This window comes from Myotis nattereri (assembly GCF_964212035.1).
Source record: "Myotis nattereri genome assembly, chromosome: 3".
NCBI classification, from domain to species: domain Eukaryota; kingdom Metazoa; phylum Chordata; class Mammalia; order Chiroptera; family Vespertilionidae; genus Myotis; species Myotis nattereri.
The window spans coordinates 114948129-114964033 of record NC_138077.1 but is presented as its reverse complement, the minus strand read 5'-3'; positions in this window follow the sequence as shown (position 1 = coordinate 114964033).

Genomic DNA, 15905 nt, shown 5'->3' with positions numbered 1-15905 from the left:
CCAGGCACCACATGCTGTGCTGGGGCCCAGCCAGGAGATGAAGTCATGAAGGACAGAGACGGTGACTCCAGGGCCACAGCGTCCTGGCCCGATGACGTGATTGCTAGATGTGAGGAATCTCTCTCTGCCCAGAAAAGGCAGGCTCTCTCCTTCCTTCTCCTTGACTACTCCATTATTACAGCCTGTGTTGCCTGGGAGGAGGTCCATGAGACCCGTCTTGATGTTGTGCTGTGTGATCTTGGTCAAGTCACTGCCCCTCTCTGGGCTTCCTTGTGACATGAGACTCCATGGCTCTGAGAACACCTCCAGTAGATACTTTGATCAGTCCTCACCCAAGATCCTCATTCTCTAGGGAGGGTCAGACAGAGAGGCTAGGGTGCCTGGGAAGGGAGGTCGTCAGCAGTTCTCAGCAATCACCCACAATTGCCACAGTTTCCCCACCAAGTCCTTAGGGAGAGGAGGTGGTTCTCTGCCCAGGTCCCTCTGGATTTTCCCCATTGTGGAAGCTGGAGTGTGCAGTGCAGAGTTGGAGTCCTAGGCTCTACAGGTTCTGTGGCCTCAGGTAGGTTGCATAACCTCTCTGTGCCTGGTTTCCTATCATGAAGCTGTGGTGGGAGCTGAGAGATGTTGAGTGGGCAGGTGAATCCTGGTTGTAAGTTGGCACTCTCTTCTAATCACATGTCCTCTGGAGTCACCCTAGCCTGAGTTTGGGTCCTGGCTCTCGTGCTGTTTACCGTAGCTATGAGACCTCTAGTGGGTTGGTGCCTTTCTCTGAGCCTCAGTTTTCCCATTTATAAAGTGGGGACAATAGCTTCTAGATTGGGCTGCTGGAGACATGAAGAGAGGTATCCCCAACACCTCCTGCCCTCAGATCAGCCCTGTCTCCCAAGTCCTAATAGAGACCTCAGCGCTGGTCAGCGTGTCACCAGAAAGCTGTGATGGTGGACTGACTCAGAGCGGTGTTCACCATATCTGTCACATCCCAGAGTCATGGCCCAGTACCTGCCATCTTGGCTATTGAACCATAAAGTGTTGTGTCTCTTTGAAGTCCCCAGTCTAACCTAACTCAGAGGAATTGAGGTAACTTTAAGGAGGAAAACCCCCAGGTAAACAAAAGGAAGATGAAAAACTCCTCCAACAGAGAGGATCCTTAGCGTTTGCTATGCCTATACATATAAATTCACATTTAGAAAGAGGGACGATGCCATTTTTTCATTTAACTGTATATAGTGCACATCGTTCCATGTTAGTAAACATTTCTCTGCAGCATCATCTCACATGGCCATATCATATCTTGTGACATTGATATGGCATAATAGTAGACACAACCAAACCCTCTGTTACACTTGGGTGTTTTATAGGTTTTCTCTGCTGTAATTAAATGCCCCTGACCACCCTTGCAGCTACAATTTCCTAGTAAAAGAATGTGCATTTTTAATGTTGAATTCTTTTTTTTACTAATCCTCACATGAGGATATTTTTTCTATTGATTTTTTTTTTTTGAGAAAGTGGAAGTGAGGGCAGAAAGAGAGAAAGGGAGGGGGCAGGGGGAGAGAGAGAGAGAGAGAGAGAGAGAGAGAGAGAGAGAGAGAGAGAGAATCCCTTAAACACTGTAGCTGAAAAGGAGAGGGACAGGAAGACAGTAGGGAGTAAATAGAGGAGCTGGATTACCCTTTGCTTTTTATGGTTTATACTAGCCATGCTGGTCACCTCACTGTTCCTTGAACTTGCCAAACACATTCCTGCTTCAGGACCTTTGCGCCTGCTGTTTCCTCTTTCTGATTATCATGATCTGTCATTTTGCTCAACAACGCAAATTGTGTTTCCTGAGTGGTCTTCCCAGGCCATCCTAGTTAATCGATATTTGCCCACTCCCATCACTTTATTATCCTTTTCCTCGTCATTATATACTATCACCTTTGGAATTTGTCTTCTCTATGTATTTGTTTACTTGTGAAAGGTCTAGCTCTTTCAGGGATATAGTGGGCCCTAAGAGAAGGTGGCAATGGGTACTGACTGAATGGCCTTCTGTGTGCCATTCATGCAGTTTCATAGAGCTTAGGCCAGTACCTGCACATGAGAACTAGAAACACCATGAACTTGGAAGCAGGTGGACCCAAGAATGGATGCTCTTGTCCTCTTATTCAACAGAACACACAGCAGACAGTGTGAGGGGTGGGGAGTGCAGCAGACTTGGCTTCTGTTTCTGAGTCTCAGTTTCCTTGACTGGAAAATGGGAATAATGCTTCCTGATAACCATGTGTGCCCTGAGGAAGGAAGGTGACACTGCACGGGAAGTGGCCAGTACTGTGTCTGGCACATGACAGTACAAACAGTCAGAGATTTTGCCCATTTCTCTGTCTGGGTTGCTGTTCTTTGCACTCAACATGGATGACCTCATTGAATCCTCATAAGACCATTTTCAACCAGGCAAAATGAGACCAGAGAGGGATTGGCCAAGGTCACCTGGCTCATGGGGGCTGGCATTGGATTTCACCCTGGAAACCTGGTGGTTATCTAACTGGTCTGCAGCGCTGCTTGTGAAGTGGTGGGGTTGTGTTCACAGAAGGGAAATCCCATCTGGCTGCTGGTGCTCAGGGAGGATTTGGCAAAGTTTTCCTCCTTGTAAAGCACAAAACACACTGTGTCCCACACATTTGTCAGTGATTCTTTGGGAAAAGAAAAGTTGAGTCTTTGGGGAACTTTTGGCAGGAGGGCACCACAGCCCAAGTTTAGGTTACAAGGATGGAAAGGAAAACACTTAGAGGAAGGTTTTAGGTCAGTGATGGTGAACCTTTTGAGCTCGGTGTGTCAGCATTTTGAAAAACCCTAACTAACTCTGGTGCCGTGTCACATATAGAAATGTTTTGATATTTGCAACCATAGTAAAACAAAGATTTATATTTTTGATATTTATTTTATATATTTAAATGCCATTTAACAAAGAAAAATCAACCAAAAAAATGAGTTCGAGTGTCACCTCTGACACATGTGTCATACCATGAGAACACTGTGCTGCCTTTCCCTCTCCATCATGTCCTGCCCATGGCTTCTCAAAGAACTGGGGTGGGGGTGGGGGTGGCTGTGCCAAGGTGGAGATAGCCCAAAGCCATAGACAGGCCACAAAATAGCTTAGGAATCTGAATGGTCTTGTCACACTGGCAGGAACTATGCAAAGTTAATTTGACTTGTAATAAATGTCAATTCTAGCAGTTGGGCCCAAAAAGCAAACTGCTTTGTGGCCAGGACCAGAAGATATGGCTTAGCACTATCCATGGTGGTCCAGAGCTTAGTCCCTGTGTGGTGCAGACAAGAAAATTTGCCCCAGACCATATAACTTATGGCATGGAGCCTAGAAGGAGGAAGGTTATTGCTACCTCCACCCTTGTACTCTGAAGAATTCCTTAAATGTTGCAGCTGAAATCTTTGAGAAAAGGACAAGTATAGGCTGCAGTGTGTGCAAAGAGACAGGCAGACAGTAGAGACTTCATATCATAGGGAGTAACTAGAGGAACTGGGCCACCCAGATTAAAGAGGCGACCCCAGATGTCCTGGTCACTACCTCTCCCAGTGTCTTCAGGGCTGTTCTGAAATGGTATGGGTGAGGCATAGGCAAGTCTGTGCGCCAGAGGGCAGGGCCAGGACTCCCTATGTATATTTGTGTGACAATGAAGGAGGCTGGTATCTATGTCTGCACACTTTTTCCTAGTCTCAATTTCTGGGAGAGAGATAGGTTATCTTAGAAGATATATTTTTAATTCATCTATTTGTTCATCCATTCACCCATCCACCCATCATCCATCCATCTGGCCAACCATCCATCATCCATTCATCCATCATCCATCATGCATCATCCATCCATCATCCATCGATACATCATCCATTCATCAATCACTCATCCATCAACCATCCATCCACCCATCCGTAATCCATTCATTCATCATCCATATCCATTCAGCATCCATCCATCATTCATTCATACATCATTCATACATCCATCATTGATCCATCCATCATCCAGCATCCAGCATCCACCCATCATCCATCCATCCATCCATCCATCCATCCATCCATCCATCCATCTATCATTCATACATTCATCATCCAAAATCCATCCATCATCTAGCCATCCATCATTAATACATCATCCACCCATGCAATATCCATCCATCCATCCATCCATCCATCCATCCATCCATCCATCTACCCACCCATACATCCACTTGTCCATCCATCCATCCATCCATCCATCCATCCATCCATCCATCCATCCAACCATCCATCCTTCATTCATCCAGAATCCACCCATCCATCCATCCAACCACCATCCATCCATTCATTATTCATTCATCCATAATTCATCCATCCATCCATCCATCCATCCAACCACTATCCATTCACCCATCCATCTACCTGTCCTTCTGTTCATTTGTCCGTTCATCTATTTACCCACCCATCCATTCAATATTTATTGAGCCTTTTTGCACTGGCCTAGGGACACAGTAATGAAAACATGCACCATTTCTACCCTTGCAAAGCTCATAGTCATAGTCAGGCTGGAGTAAAGACTAAGTAGACCATAACACTGAGAGGGATGAGTTTCAGGAGAATAAGTGCCCTCACTAGGGAGGCATGAAGGAGGGTGGAGAGACTGCTTGCTATGGAGGGATTTAGCTATCAGATGGGAGGTTGAGCAAGCTGAGCTTGGAGTATATCATCAGGAATGGACAGGTTGGCACAGTACCCCTGATCTCAGGCTATTATTGGTGGTACAGACCCTGAATCCTAGCTCTCAGAGGCAATCAGATCATCACTTCTAGGGAACTGGATGGGTTCTTAAATATCTTAGCTGGGATTTATAGAGAAAGGAAAGGCAGGGTGTGAACAAGGGTTCTGGAGTGCTCCATTCCTTCAACCAAAGCAACTTGAACTTTCTTCTGCATCAGGTATTGGGTGCCTGTGTGAGCTGTAGTTTGAGGACAGGGTTCCGTCCTTAAACCAGCTGGAGACCCTAATAATTTTTTCTAGTGATCTTCTGTGGATTTGGCTTTCCCAGAACCTACTTTGCCTTCATTTTTTAATCCTTACCTGAGGATATGTGGGGTTTTTTTTCTTTTAAATTATTGATTTTAGAGCAAGAGGAATGGAGAAAGAGAGAAACATCAATGTAAGAGAAAAGAGAAACATCCATCAGCTACTTCCTGTAGGTGCCTTGACCAGGAATCAAACCGACAACCTTTTGGTGTACAGGAAAACACCCCAGGGCCTCCTTTGCCTTCTTGGGAAGATTTGGGGATAATAAGGGTTGAAAGAGGATGTCACTTCAGGCTTCAGATGTGAGCATATGACTCAGGCCTGGCCAGTAAGAGAAGAGCATACCTGACCAAGGCAATGGGGGACAGTCAGGTGTGGTTACATTACATAGGAAAGGCCATCAGCCCTGAGGTTCTGTTCAGTATCATCAAGGAGCCACTTCTTGATTTCCAGGGCTTGGAGCCACTTGCTACAGGCTGGAAACTACTGGTGGACATTGTTTCCTGTAGGGGAGACCCAGCCTGAGAACTAAGCCACACAAATCAAGTGGTGCTTGACGACATCAAGAGGCAGTTCTGGTGGCAGCTGGTGGGAGATGCTCACTGGTGAATTGGAATCCACCACCACTTACATGGGCTGATGTTCTCCACTTCTAATTTATTTTCCCCAAGCTTTTTGAGATATAATTGATAAATAAAATTGTAAGATATTTTTTTAAATATATTTTATTGATTTTTTTACAGAGAGGAAGGGAGAGAGAGAGTTAGAAACATCGATGAGAGAGAAACATCGATCAGCTGCCTCCTGCACATCCCCCACTGGGGAAGTGCCCACAACCCAGGTACATGCCCCTGACCGGAATTGAACCTGGAACCTTTCAGTCCGCAGGCCGACGCTCTATCCGCTGAGCCAAACCGGCTTTGGCAAATTGTAAGATATTTAAAGTGTACATCGTGATTTGATATATGTACTCATTTTTTAAAGGATTCCTCTCACTTATTTAATTAACACATCCATCACCTCACGTATTTATCTTTGTGTGTGTGTGCGCACGCATGTGTGTGTGAACACTTAAGTTCTCCACTCTTTTTTTTTTAAAATATATATTTTATTGATTTTTTACAGAGAGGAAGGGAGAGAGATAGAGAGTTAGAAACATCGATGAGAGAGAAACATCAATCAGCTGTCTCCTGCACATCTCCTACTGGGGATATGCCCGCAACCCAGGTACATGCCCTTGACCGGAATCGAACCTGGGACCTTTCAGTCCGCAGGCGGACACTCTATCCACTGAGCCAAACCGGTTTCGGCAGTTCTCCACTCTTTTAGTAAAATTTAATTATACAACACAGTGCTACCCACTATACTCACCTCACTACACATTAGATCCTCAGAACTTATTCCTCTTATAGTTGAATGTTTGTATCTTTTTATCATCCTCTCCTTAATTCCCTCACCTCCCAACCCCTGCCAATCACCTTTCTACTGTCTAAGATCTCGATTCTTTTTAAGGTTCCATATATATCTAATGAACAAAATAAACTGATGAACTACATAGATCCAGAGACATAGAAGGATTGAACAGACTGATGAATCTCAGAGGGAAGAGGGGAAGGGTGGGTGGGGGGAGTGGGGAGTAGGGTGGGGAGAGATGAATCAAAGAACTTATATGCATACTAGAGGCCCAGTGCACAAAATTCATGTATGGGGGGGGGGTGTAAGGTGGGGTATCCCTCAGCCTGGCCTGCACCCTCTCCAAACTAGGACATCCCTCTCACAATCTGGGACTGCTGGCTCCTAACTGTTCACCTGCCTGCTTGCCTGATCACCCTAATTGCTTCTGCCTGCCTGCCTGCCTGACCTCCCCTAACCGCCTCTGCCTGCCTGATCGCCCCTAACATCCTTTTCCTACCAGCCTGATTTCCCCCTAACTGCTCCCCTGCTGGCCTTATTGCCCTCAACTGCCCTCCCCTGCCAGCCTGATTGCCCCCAATTGCCCTCCCCTGTTGGCCTGATTGCCCCCAATAAGGATACCTTTAAAAAAAGAGTCCACATGTAAGTAATACCATGAAATATTTGTCATTCTCTGCCTGGCTTATCTCAGCATAATGCCCTCAAGTTTCACCTTTGTTGTCCCAAATGACAGGATTTTATTTTTTATCATGATTGAACAATATTCCAGTGTGTGTGTGTGTGTGTGTGTGTGTGTGTGTGTGTGTGTGTGTGACATTTTCTTTGCCCATTCATCCATTGATGCACGCTGGGTTGTTTTCAGGTCTTGGCTGTTGTAAATCATGCTTCTGTGAACATGAGGTGCAGGTATCTTTTCAATATCCTGTCTTCATTTCTTTGGATATGTCCCCGGAAGTGGGATTACTGGATCATATGACAGCTTTATTTTTAATTTTTTTGAGGAAACTTTATACTGTATCCATAGTGGCTGCACCAATTTATAATCCCCCCAAACAGTGCACAAGAGTTCCCATTTCTTCATTTTTTGAAGTTAGTGTGAGTTGGTTGTCCTTTGCACCTAAAATAATCCTGACCAATATATCCCCCGGCATTGGACCTGTAGCGAAAACTGACACACAGAGGAAAAGCGACTTGCCCAAAGTCATGCAGTGACTGGTAACAGATAAGCCTCTTGGCCTCCAGCAGGCATTCTTTCTCCTGCGGCTTCCTTCATTCTGGTTAGAATGGCCTCCAGGAGAGCAAGGTGATAGGGGCCAGGAGGCCAGCATCAAGCAAGGTAGGGGACCGCTGAGCAGCAGGGGCCCATCTCTGCACTGGGGGCCCTAGGGGCAGTGGATGGAACTGGAGCAAGAGGAGGAGTGCCCCACTATTGCTGAGGGCAAACATGGTCAGAATTCAACATGGGGGTGAAGGAATAGTTCTTCACAATTGCAGATCCCCAAATTCCACATTGGAAGTGTCTCATTACTTGTTTTTCAGCTCATGCTTGAAATTGAAACTCTTTCATGGAGCCCAGAGTTTCTGGGGTCCCCTGGTATCCATGGTAGATGGAAAACAACTGGCATTTTTCATCTTTTTATGTTTTGGGGATTCCTTGACTGGTTTTGCTTGAAAAATAAAAATGAAAATTCAACCACTAAAAATAGTTTGAAATACATTGAACTCATGTCTGCAGCCATTTTACAGATAGGAAAACAGGCATTAAGCAGAGCTAGAAGTCTGTCAAGGGCCTTCAGGAAGCTGGTGCTAGCCCTGGGACTCTGGTTTCCTGAAACTTCCCATGGCTGTGGCGCACAGGCTTGCTTGTGTGACCATGAGCAAGCTTGTGCCCTCTCTGAGCCCCTATGGGATAAGGTGCTCTCCAGCTTCATGCTCTGCATCCCCAGCCATCCCCTGGGCTTTCCCATCCTTGGGGCCTCCTTCATTAATATGAGAAGTAGTTTCTGTCTTTACATAGAGGACGGGTGAATCAGAGGGGTTGATCAGCGAACGGACTGATGTAATTCCCCAGCCAGCATTGTCATGCCTTTGTGCCTTGAATGGAATTCTTCTTCTGTGTGTGCCTTTCAGGAAATAAAAAAAGAAACATGGGGTAAAGAATCTAGAGAGATGGATTGACCCTGATAATATCAAAGAGTTAATTTCTGAGCTCATTCCTGAGCTGTCAGGGCTCTGGAAACCTCTCTGGAAGCCATAAATAACACATTTTAATAAAAGAGACTTTGATTCCTCTCTGGGGGCTGAAACTGTATCGTGATTCCCGTGGCAACTTGTCAGGGCGCCAGTGTGGGGTTTCTCTGGCACTGAGTAAGAGATTACACATTTGGGCATGTCCAGGTCTTCATGGTCCACTGGAAAACCATCCTGCTAAAATGCCTTTGACCCAAGGAAATGGACTTTTAGTGGAGAACAGTTTTTCCACTTCTCAAGTTCATTGTTTACCAATTTCACCCTGAATTTGGTTGAAAGTAATTATTAGTTATTTTCTCCATTTTCCTGACTTTACAGAAGCTCTCATGACTCACAGATGATTCCAGTCGCCCATTTCACCAGGAACCATACCTAAGACTATTGTGGGGAATGGAATTTCAGTATCTTGGGGAATGAGAAACCCTGCCTTATACAACCTTCTGGGTTGAGTTCTGTGCAGATCAGGTTCAATCTGAAATATATTTCCAAAGACCCCAGCTTTAGTCTTTGAATTTGCTGTGTGATCTAGGACAAACCACTTACTGTCTCTAGGCCATGTCTCCTCCTCTGTGGAATAATAACCAATGACTCTGTGATTTGAGGTTCTTGAAGTCTGGAGAAAAGCTGCCTTTTCCTATAAAATGAGGATAATGACACTCACTTCCCTGCAAGAGGCACTTGGTTCCTTTTCAAGGAAGTGAAGGCAAGTCAGGGACAAGATAGACAAAGAGAATATGGCATCCCTGAGCACTGCAGGGCCTCATCCTGGCACCTGTGGGCTTCTTTAGAAAGAATGAAAGAGAAAAATATAGATAACCATGGCAGATACTGTCCGTTGCCTAACCAATATCCACCTACCTTTTTCTAGGCAGCAGGACTCCAATTTTGCCCAGAGCAGCACCAACAACCAGATTCCCTTGGCACTAGGAGTGACCATGGGATATAGTCCCAGCCAATGAGTTCTAAGCAGAAGTTTCTGGGAGGAGATTTTGGGAAACTCTTTTTGCTGCTTGTTTCTAGCAATTCTTTTTTCTTTCTACCTGGTATGTGGATGTGATGCTGGATCTCTGAGGCTACTTTTGTGGATGAGGACAAGGGTCACACCTGAAGGAAGGTAGAACAGGGAGAGGGGGAGCCCACGTCCTTGAGCACAGTGCGGTGTAGCTGCCCAGGCTGGTCTGTATATCTCCCGACTTGTAGTTATAAGAGATAAAAACAAACCACTATCGTTTTAAGCCACTGTTATTTCAAGTTTCTTTGAAGTACAGCCTCACAAGCAACAACAAACAAAAACTTCAGGGCAAGGCAAAATGAAGATCTAACTAGTGACCAAATCTGAGAAGAAAGTAAGGATGCAGCTTCTTGGGCCATAAAATTCTACAGTGTTTTCAAGGTTGACCTTCAAATTTGGTTCTGAGCTTCCCAGCAGCCAAATAAAGGAGGAAACACCAACATTGACTTGATTTTCATTATTCCTAGAGAGGGAGTGTTGAAAAGAAGACTCAGTCTTTCCTGGTATTAGTGTTTCCCCAGTGCCTGGACCCAGGGCCTGGCATAGAGTAGGTGCCTGATAAATGTTTGTCAGATGTAATTTATTAACTCTCCTGCTTATGTGAAATATAACTAACCCCTTTAAACCACTCTTGAATGAACCAAATTAATTTGGAGTTGGGTTGTGTCATTGTGTGTGTTTTATATTCTTTGCTGTTACAGGGACCACTTTCAGATACAGGTTAACAAAATGGATCTCCTTCTACACCCCACCCCTAGTTCCTCCTCCAAAGGTTCTGTGGGCATAGCTCTCCAAGTCTCTGTGTCCTTGTCCCTCCTTCCTTCACTGGCCAGCCTCTGTTGGCTTTCTCTTCTCCTGTATCTTGAATGCCTTTCTCTTGGCTCCTTCCAGCAGCACCTATACTTGTTCAAACTGCATCCACCTGAAAAATAAAGCCCGTCCTCTCCTCTGTCTCTTGCTTCTGCTCTCTCTTCACAGCCAAACCTCCTAAATCAGTTATCTACACCTTCCCCTCCACTTCCTCACTTTCCACTTTCAGGATTTATTGCCAAACTCAGAAAGAACTACTTGTAGTCTTTATCATACTTAATCTTCATTTATTTATTAACTCCATAAATTTTTATTGACCTTACTATAGGTCAGGCACTCGTCTGAACATTGAGGATATAATAGTGAACAGAACAGACAAAATTTCTGTCCCCGTGGAGCTGATTCAAGCTGGGAAACACACCGGTACTTGCAGCGTGTGCACCTGGAGAGTACTGCATGTACAGGCTAAGGGAATGGTAACTCGGGGTTATGTAAAGGTGGCCTGGGAAGACTTCGTCAAAAAAGGTGAGGGAACAAGCCCCTCACAGCTCTTGAAGAAGCATGTTCTAGGTCATGAGCAGAGCAAGTGCAAAATGTGAAAATGGAAATATGATTGGCTTCTTCAAGGAACAGCAAGGAGGCCAGAGTGGCAGAAACACAGGAGGGAGAGAATAGTCAAAGATGAGGGTGAGAAGGTGGGGTGGACTCTTTAGGGCAACAAACATGGTTATGAGAATATTGATTTTTTCTCCCTCCAAGGGAGATGGGAGCTATGGAGGCCTGTAGAGCAGAGGAGGGCGTGACCTGGCTTAAGTTTCATCATGTGCCCTCTGGCGGCTGAGGGGAGAATGGACTGCAGGGAGCTAGGGAGGAAGCTGGTGGGAGGCTGCTGCAATAAAGCAGCTGAGTGGGCTCAGGTGAGATGGTGGTGAGGGGAGATCTGGATGTACTATGAAGGCAGGATCACCTGTTCGGCTGTCTGAGAAGCATTCAGCCCAGTTGCCCATTCCTCCTCTTGGAATCCTCTTTGCATTTATCTTCTGCCTTTTCTCTGACCTCTTTTCCCGCTCACTTGCTTTCCTTCAGATCTCAGGTGTTCCCCCCTCTCCCTGCCCTGTTCTCAGTTCTCTGCCCACTGCATCCTCAGCTCCCCCTCCCACATCACCTCAGTCCACTTTGTCAACACCTACATGCTCCTCTTCTGCCCCTCCTCTCAAGTCTCTCCCCTCCCCCGCTCCTCCCCTCCTGGGCTCCACTTGTCTCTCCCTGGCCTCCCTGCCTCCAGGCTCTCCCATCAATCTGTCCCCTACCCACAGTTCACCCTGTAACTTGAAACTGGTCCTGAAAAAGCTTCAATGTTCCTCACCCCACAAGCAGATGGAGGGCCCAGCAAACTCTACCCCGTGGCACTTTGGGCTGACCCTCTCCCAACTCTGCTCTCAGCCACAGCCCACATGCTATCCTCCCCTTCCCAGGATGTGGTGACCCTCTCCCCGGCCTCTGCACCCTTGCCCACCTGGAAAACTCTGACTCACCTTTGAGTGAGAGTCACTCAGGATGTTTTGCTGTAAGAAACCCATCCCTTAAGGACACTTATTTTTCCTTTACAGAAGTCTGGAGGTGAGGGGCAGTGTACGTTGAGGGGCTCAATTCGCCCGTCTTCCCCAGTGGCCTCCTCAGAGTGTTCATTTTCCATCCAGAGTTGTGCTTTCTGGTCTCGAAGTGGCTGCTGAAGCACCAGGCACAGCAGTGCCAAAGCAGGAGTGGGGAGCGGGGGACAGAGGAACTGTCTCCTCATGACTTGTCTCTTATCAGGGAGGAAATATTTTCCAAGAAGTCCCCAGCAGACTTGCCCTGTGATTGGTCATGGTCACCCCTTGACCAACCACAGGCAAATGGTTGTGAGAATGTCATGACTAACATGGGACAATCACCGTGCAGTCTTCGGGATTGCGCATTTGAGCCCCAGTGAAATGGGAGGATTCTGTTAATAATCAGAAAGAAGAAAGAAATGACTGTGGTGTAGACAACTAACCAAATCTGTGTGTGAGGTGTGCTCTATTGCCCCTCCTCTGAGACATCTCCCCCACCCCTTCTCTGGAATAGCAGAACCTGAACCCCAGACCATGTTCCAGTCACTACTGGCTATGGATCCAGCATTTCCCAGTCCTTATCTCATGTATTCATCCCTATCATCTCTTTTTCACAGAGGAGGAAACTGAGGCTCAGAGCTGGAAAGGACACTGAAGATCAGAGGGGAATAGACTGGCCTGAGATGTCCCATTGAATTCTCCCCTGAGGTAGGCTGGTTAGGACTGTGCTGTGATGGAGACATTCGATGTCTGCACTGGCACATGGTTGCTGAGCATCTGAACTGTGGCCAGTGGACCTGAGCACTGAGCTTTTCACTTACGCAGCCACATGTGGTTAAAAGCTGCTGTACAGGATGGGGCAGTGAGAGAACCAGGACTAGCACCTGCAGGTCTCTTGCTGCAGACAGGAGCTGAACGGGCAGCATGCAGATAAAAGGCCTCCAATGTGTGAACCGACATTGCCACATCCTGGCCATTGCTGGTGGGGGAGGGGGGCCACAGTTGAAAATTTGTCACTAGAAATGCAATTATAAATATGTCACTAAAAAGGACTTGGCAGGGTGAAGAAATCATTCATCAACTCCAATAAGTTTCTGGAAATTATTCACCCTAAGAAGAATGAGAAACAATGCCCTAGCAATTTGTTCTGCTTGGAAGCATTTGCCCATGGAGTGGCAGGTGGTGGGCTCCAGCCTTCCACCCAAGACAAACTGATCCATCAAGGCCTGTGCTCTAGGAGTTGGAGTGGGTGGAGGTCTAGGGACACTATCCAGGCAGTCTTTCATATCACTGCAAGGGAAACTGAGGCCCAGATAGGGACATGCTAGTGATAGACTGTCTGAGGGCTGGGCAACTGCCAGCGCCCTCATTGTGGGCTCCTCAGCATCCATGTCCATCCAGCTCCTCCCCACTAAGCAGGGGTTGTGAGGTGTTGGAGGTGATTGTCTCCACCTGAGCTCCAGCATGAACATGGATTGGCTCAAACCCCTAGGCACAGTCCCATCCCTTTATCATAGTGATTGCCTAAACCCACCAGTACATGGAGACAAGTCACCCTGAGGGCAAAGCCAACATCCAAAGAACCATAGACAAGAAAGAGTCACAGAGGAACAGCTAGGGCCTGGATTAAACCATGCCTGAAGTCATCATGCAGTTTCTAAAATTCTTGAAAATTTTGGAATTTTGTTACATGATCTAATCAATTTCACTTATAGTTAAAAATTTCACTTATAGTTAAAATTTTGGTATTCTGTTACTTGCCATCAAAAGCACCCTTCCTGATGCCAGATCTATATATATATATATATATATATATATATATATATATATATATATATATATATATTTTATTGATTTTTCACAGAGAGGAAGGGAGAGAGATAGAGAGAGTTAGAAACATTGATGAGAGAGAAACATCGATCAGCTGCCTCTTGCACATCCCCCACTGGGGATGTGCCCGCAACCCAGGTACATGCCCTTGACCGGAATCGAACCCGGGACCTCTCAGTCCGCAGGCTGACGCTCTATCCACTGAGCCAAACCGGCTTCGGCCTGATGCCAGATCTTAAGTCTATCTTCTACTCCACAAACTCCCCTGCAGTGGAGACAGTGACTGCCGAATGCAGACGAAGAGATCCAGAAGGGACAGGGCTTCTGCTGGGCCCCTCAGTTCATCAGGCAGCAGAGCTGAGACACAACAACTTGCTAACCTCGTTATTTTACTGTCTGTGAGTGAGAGGTCGGTGACCTAATTTATAGAAAAACCAAGACTTGGAGATGGAAAGACAGCACCCACCTCCTCGTAATTGAACTGCAGGAGACCTGGGACTACATACAGTCATTCTGAGTCCCACTTTAGAGATGTTATTTGAAGAGCTCTGGCAACCACTTTATTTTCTTCATGAGAGTGCTCTAACCCATCTGAGTGGCTGTTTTGTTCCTCTGTGTTCCTTCTCTCATCTTAAAGCACTTATATCTAAAGAGCTGGATAGATGCCTTTCAGTTGGAGATAACCTTCTGTATCCATGACTGTCATGTAAAAAACCACCCCGAGAATTTTGTGACTTAAAGCACCATTTATTATTGCTCACAGTCTATGGTCAGCTGGTGGTCTTCACAGAGGCCAGGTCTCAAGTCCCAGTGACTTGAGAAAACAAGGATTTGTTGAAGAGATAGTGGGAGCTAACAACACCATGGAGTTGGGAGGACCCAGTTTGGAAAGTAGGCCAGCGTATCCAGGCAAGCTGAGGATGCACGGATTCTGCTCTGCAGTGACACCACCTCCAAGGGAGCTTCTCTGAAGTGCTCATGTCTGTGGGCATCAAGGGACACATTGACTGCTTTCTGTTATACCATCTGTAGTGGTGAAATCCTGAAGACATTTGCACCTGTATCAGTTAGCTATTGCTGCATAACAAAACAACCGAAACTCAGTTGCTTAAAACATAAGCTTGTTATTGCTCTCTTGAATCTATGGCTCCAATGGACAGTTATGAGGTATTCACATTTTGGAATAAACATATAGTTGTTAAAATGAATGAACTTGATCTACAACTGTCAACATCAACAAATATGATGTTGAGACAGGAATGCAAGGTACAAAAATAATACAACTAATACATTTGTATAAAATATAAAACAGTGTTTATAAAACGAGGGATGATCTGGAGGGCTCTCTGGAGAACTGTCAGAGACCATGTGGTCACCTCCTGACAACTTGCCTCCCAACATCTTCCTCAGCCTTCTTAAAACTGTAGGTGTCTCTCTGAAGACATGGGAGGGAAGGTGGGAGGGGGAAGGAAGAAGGGAAAAAGGCTTTTGAGTTCAGACATTCTACCTCTGTATTTTGAGTGACATTTTTCTTACTGAGTGTCTGTTGTATGCAACACTGCAGCTAGCTAATTTATGTGCAAAGGAGACAAGAACTCTCAACCTCATATCAAAAAAATTTAAAATACACCTTTCACTCCACTGGGAGCAGGCACAGTAAGAGGGACACACAGATTTGGGTGGGCACATCAAGGCTAGAATCTCTTATACCCTGGAGACCCTTGGAGCTTTGCCTGGTGTCCAGACCTCTCTTCTGAACTCTAGACTTCTCATTCTCATTGGGATGTGCCACCAATGCCCCAGACCCAGCACACCCAGACTGAACCCACATCTTCCTGTGGGAGGGAGGAAGGGAGGTAGGGAGGGTGTGGTGGTGGGGCCTTCAGCACATACAGCTGCTTCTGGTGCTTCTGGGAATGCTGTCTCCTTCTGGGCTGTAGGGGCTAGGCCTTGGGCAGGCTAAG